Source organism: Poecile atricapillus, chromosome 18, assembly GCF_030490865.1.
Source record: "Poecile atricapillus isolate bPoeAtr1 chromosome 18, bPoeAtr1.hap1, whole genome shotgun sequence".
In the NCBI taxonomy this organism is placed as follows: domain Eukaryota; kingdom Metazoa; phylum Chordata; class Aves; order Passeriformes; family Paridae; genus Poecile; species Poecile atricapillus.
Window position 1 is genome coordinate 6,980,545 of NC_081266.1, and position 5,951 is coordinate 6,986,495.

A 5,951-nucleotide genomic window follows, 5' to 3' on the forward strand; every position below is an offset into this window, starting at 1 on the left:
GCCCTTGGAAAGCTTCTGTCCCACACTGCCAGCACTGTCTGCTTTGGAGAAATGCAGGGATCTTTCTTCTTTTGTATTTGTTAACTCTCATTCTTCCCACTGCATTCATGGCAGACCTGTGCAAAATGTCAGCAAAATGCTGGTTTTATTCACTGGCATCTCTGCAGCCTTTTCCTCTGCTAATTGCTATAGCCCTGCCTCTTCTAGGGCAAGCTGACAGATGGCTGGGGTTTTATCTTTGAACAAGCTATTTAAATAGGGCTCTGGCTTTTCCCTTGCACATTTCTTTCCTGGCTGCATGTCCTGAGCTGTGGGATGGGTTGTCCTTTTCACTAGGGATGCCAGAAGTTGTGAGCTGAGACCGAAGGCTGAGGTCAGGTCTCAGGAGATGGGGACCTTTCCTTTTAGAAAGGGAAGATAATTCTGCCCTGGTTCATGTGAGCTCATAGAGTGCTGTGTTTTGGATTTAGTATGAGAACAATGTTGGTAACATCCTAATGTTTTAGTTCTTGCTAAGTAGTGCTTACCCAAAATTTAGGGTCCCATTCTCTGCCAGTGAGGAGAGGCACAAGAAGCTGGGAGGGAGCGTGGCCAGGACAGCTGACCCAAAGTGGCCAAAGGGATATTCCAGACCATAGCACTTCATGTTCCACACATAAACTGGGGGGGGCTGGCTGGGAGCTGCTGATCACTGCTGGGGGATGGGCTGGGCATTGGTCAGTGGGTGGTGAACAATTGCATTGTGCATCTTTCCCTCGGTATTGTTATTGTTATTATTGTTATTAAACAATTCTTATCTCAAACCACAAGTTTTACCTTTTTCTGATCCCATCCCTATTCCACCAAGGGTGGAGGGGGGAAGAGAGTGAGCAGCTGCAAGGTACTTAGTTGCTGGCTGGGATTAATTGTCAGGATGAAGAAAATGTATTGAAAAGTCAAGCCTTCCATAATGGGAGGGGATAAAAAGGTTTACATAGACTATCAGGATGGGTATGTATCACTCCAAGTGTTTTTACTGCTACAGCCTTGGTCCTACACTCCTGTGGAAGAAGATCCTTCTGTTCCCTGTGTTTGTATTGTTGTTTTGTTTTTTCAATGAACTTGATATTGTTTGGGACACCCTACCCTTAATGAGGAGGAAGGATTAGGAAGACAGGATTCTTGTTTTCAAAATATTCCCTGGTAACTGTACCACACTGTAGGATCCCAAGGCTGGAGCATGGGTGCTGTGTAAAATAACATCCTGCCCTACATACCTGAGAAGATTCCCAGCTCATGGATTGTATGGTTTAAGATAGAAAAGCAGCTCCTCAGCCAGCTTTTAACCTCAGCTGCACTCATTAGCTGCAGCAAAGCTGCTTCAAGGCCCACCAAGTGTGACAGAGCTCCCAAACTGGTGAAATCCCACAGCCCTGCTAACCGTGCATCACCATCCTTGAGGCACCTGTTTATTTCCAGCCGCCTTTGGCAGGTGTAGGTGGCAGGTATGTGGCCTGACTCCAGGCTGCTGGATTCGGGATCTGGGCAGTGGCTCACAGAGGGGCTGGTGATGACAGGAATGCTCAGTCTGTGGGCAAGGGATGATTCTGAGTAGCTGTGGCCCAGGCACACCCTTCCAGCACCCAGAGGTGAGAAGGGACCGCAGTGACCTGCACCCCACAGGCACAATGGGGGCACAGGGCAGCCCTGGGGCTGTGCTGCCACCCCCTGCTCCTGCAGGGCTCCCCTCTCTGTGCAGGCACTGGGATGGGTCTCTGACCCCCGAGGCAGCACCTTCAAAGCAGGAGGCAGCAGGCTGGAAGGTGCTGAGTTCAGTGGCCAGTCTGCATTTTGCTCGATGGGGGTGGATAGAGCCAACTTGCAGCAAAGCATTCGAGGAATGTGCTTAATTAAAAGTCCACCTGAAAAGTTTCAGAGAAAAATTGCATCTCAAGATTCTCTGTGGAAAAGAGCAGTGTATTTTGATCAATCCCAACCACGCTATGTATCAGTTATTGCACATAATGGATGTTGTATAGATATAACAGGGTACAGATGCACTGTGACAATTGTGGGATTTGCTTTTTGGGTTGTAATCCTTTGTTGCAGCACTACCTATACATGTCTACAGAGTATCCTACCCAGACACACTTGCCATCTTGCGATTAATATCAGTATCTGTACATTGGAGCAAGTGAGGAGTATTTCACATATAGACAATCTGGTTTTATTGCTTTCATCTTTACCTTACAGCCAGGTGTGTGATCTGAACATCAGCCAGGAACTTTAATAACCTTCTGTTTCAAAACATCTTAGAAAATGCCTAATTTATAATATATCCGTGGCACACGAAAACATAAACGGAAGCCTCTGAATTCCTGGGAAATATCCTGTCTGTGTCTGGGAGGGACTTCTGTCCTCCCAAGTGTTTCATGGTGGGCATGGCGATCTGAGGCATTCTTTGAAGCCAGCAAAGAATTTGCAAGCTGTAGACGGGGCTTTTTAGCAGGTGCAGCCTGAATCCAGCATCTACTGGACCCAGCTGCAGAGATGAGGCTTGCCTTCCTCCACCCGTCTCAGAGGAGAGCTCCCTTTGTGTGCACGTGCTTGATTCCCTCTCAAAGGTCAGCTTCATTAACCTTGGGGTTACGCTTTGTGTAAATGTGCACTTGTATCTGATCTGCACAGGAAATGGCATTTTCCTCAAGTGTCTCCCATGCAGATGTTCCCGGGCTGCACAGCTGGTGAGATGTGCTGCAGCGGCGATGCTGCGGCCGGCACGGCACGGCTGTCCTGCTCAGGACAGCCCTAACCCTAACCCTAACCCTGTGCCATGGCCCAGTTCTGCCCAGCAGCTCGTGTCGAGGTGGCTGCACGCTCTCCGAGGTGTGGTGCTGTGTGTTGGCACGGTGTGAGTGCTGCCCCACGCTCTCTGGTGCTGCCACACGTGCTGTGATGCACAGGCAGCCACGAGGGCTCTGCAAGGCTGTGTGAGCCTCCCTCCCCAGAGCTGCAGCCTGCACGCTGAGAGCATCCACAACATGGACAGCAATGAGCACAGAAGGGCTCTGCCTTCCCCTCACCGTCCCTCTCTGCCTCACTGCAGGGGTGAGTTTCACAATTAAGCTGCCACCTCCTGAACAAGTTTACTGCTTCGTGGTTTCCTCTGGATCTGATCCTCAGAGAGCCTGAGCACTGAGCTAGCCCCTGCTGCTTTGGACAGGAAAGCAGCAGTAGCTGGAGCAGGCTGCCCCGAGGCCAGCAGGAGTCCAGGATGCTCAGCAGCCCATGGGAGCACCCCTTGGGACGTGGCTGTGCCAGCGTGGCTGTGCCAGCGCACACCGCTGCAGCCCAGGGACACCGGGACGGGGGCTGAGGCAAAGAAGACATTGGAGCACAAGTGACATTATCTTAATATAATTTCTAAAACTCTATTGATTGAACAGATAAAATACCTCTGATCTATTTTTGTTGATTTTGTTACAAAATATTAGCCATTTGGACTCTGCTAGGTGTGACCACACCACTTTTCCCAAAGGAAGCTTTTGTTGGTGGTATTTACAGCAGGAGACAGGTACAGACAGACAGGTGCTTTCAAAAGCCTACGCACAGGTAACACTTCTGTTGTTAGATTTTAAAAAGACACATTCAGATGGGGTTGTGACTAGTGTTGAAGAGCTGGGTGACTTCAAAGCTGCTGTCCCTGGCATGGCTGCGAACGAGAGGGCAGGACAAGGACAGCTCTAGCTCACGGAACACTGCCGGCAGCCCTGGAGCCTACACCAGCACAGTGATGCAGCTGCTGGAGTGGGAGACGGGGGGAGCTTGCTCAGCAGCTTGCATTTCAAAGCAGAGGCTCCACCAAGCAGCAGCATCCTTGGCTTAGGGCTCAGTTTGGTTTTGGAAAGCTCAGAAACTCGTGCACGTAGTCGCAGGCTGAGCCTTCTGAAAAGCGTAACAAAACTCAAACCCTTACAGCTTGGAGGCCCTCAAATGCTTCCAAATCTGGTGGTACCTTTCACTATGACTATTGATGAAATTCGGGCTGTGGACCATACCCACACCTTTCATCTACAGGAAGAGAGAAAATGTGAACAGTGGGATGCTTTGAAAGCCTTGTGAAAGCACAAAGTGTTGCTAACCCAGCAGCCAAGACTACGGCATTAAAAGTTACTACAGCAGCGGAAAAACACTGTATTAAACCCAAATTGTTTGCCAGGCTCAATTCTCCTGTCACATTTTCCCATCCCTTTGCTACTGCTGCGAACAGATGAATTTCACTGGGCCTGCACCAGCATGAGCAAGCATCAGGACAGAGCCTGCTGTACCACAGCTCAGTCTCTCCTACTGTTCAGCAAAGCCACCTTCTCATTTGGCCACTGACTACCCAGCACTCACTGCAGAACCCTTTTCACTGGGTTTCTGTTTCCTCTCTCCCCCCGCTCCTTTTTAATATAGAAGGGCATGAATTTGGCAGCAAAAAGACACTGGTTCATTTGGGTTGAGCTAATCTCTGCAGCAGCTCCCTGCCTGACTCCTCCACCTGAGGGATTGTGCTAGGTTCATGACCAGAATCACTGCTGTCAAGAGCTGCTGATTTTTCTTTGGGCTGGTCCCTCCAGGTGGGCTGTGGTACACGTTCTGTCCTTCATCAGGGTGTCACTGAGATGCTCCTGTCAGTCTGTGTGCAGGGCTGTCTGTTCACAGCTGCACGGCTACGCTGAGCCTGTGTGTCTCGCTGGCGTGTGGGAGGACTGTGGGAGCAGACAATACAATAGATCAGACGAGGTGCAGATATGTTTTAAAGTGCTTCTCATCCTTCGAGACCAACCTTCCAAAAAAAAAATAAATAAATCTGTATTTTGAAGTGAAGTCCGAAGGTCTCAGCTCCACGGTGGAATTTTGAGCAACCTGTTCCATGACAACCAGGAACAGAGTAGTTTTGTGCCTCTCCAGCTAAACCCAACAGAAGATGTGGTAGCCAGCAGGCTAGAAAGCAGCAAGGGTTATCTACATTTGCTTCTCTGTCCAAAGCTCAAGTCCAGCAGTAGCCTTTGCGAGGTCAGGGAAACAGAATTAGCCCATCCTGAGAGAATACCATGCCTCAGGTACCTCAGCACTGCAGTTCTACCCTTCATCCAGCATGGAGAAGGGAGTCTCAAGGCTGTTTCCTTATTTCCTCTTTAGATTCTTGTAGCTCTTGCAATGAATTATTAAAGCAGCAAACATCTTGTGTGGGAACTTCATAGGCATTGTTATAAATATTTTATCTAAAAAAATTATTTCCTCAAGTATCTTAAGTTTCTTTTGCTGTTGTCACTTTGTGTTAAATGTCAAATAAAATCTAATTTATTTATTTTAACACACACACAGAGCTTCATTGGCTCACTGCACTCTGGAAAAAATCCCAAACTAGCACTGCCATTCCTCTCAGACTGAAATAGCTTCTGGGAAGGGGGGACAGTGCCAGTGCCTCCTGGACACCCATTCCACTGCAGCAGTGAGCAAAAACAACAGCAGCCACACGCTGCATGGACCAGACAATGGCAGATGCCACACATGCTTTCCTGGGAAGCTGTGGCCAGCTCAGAGGAGGTTCTGGCTGCTGTGAGGCAGCAGTGTCACCCTGGAGGGAGTCAGCAGCAGAGGAGGACAGCTGTGCCTCACAGCTGCCTGGGGGGTGAGGACCTTTCCCAGCATCCCATTTAGGATGTGGAGCATCCAAGCTGCCCTGGGGGGCTGGCCAGGAGTAAGCTTCTCTGGTCTGGAGGGAGACTGGGCTTCTGTTCAGGATTTTCTTACAATCTTTTCTGTCATCTGCTTGTGCAGTCCTCCCTGAGGCCGTGCTTGTGGGCTCCCAGTGCATTTGCTATTGCAGATAAAAGTGGCAGCCTGATGGATGCCCAGCTAAGCCAACCAGCAAACTCCTGGCACAGCTGGGTCCGTGGGTCAGCCTCAGACAGAGGGAGCCC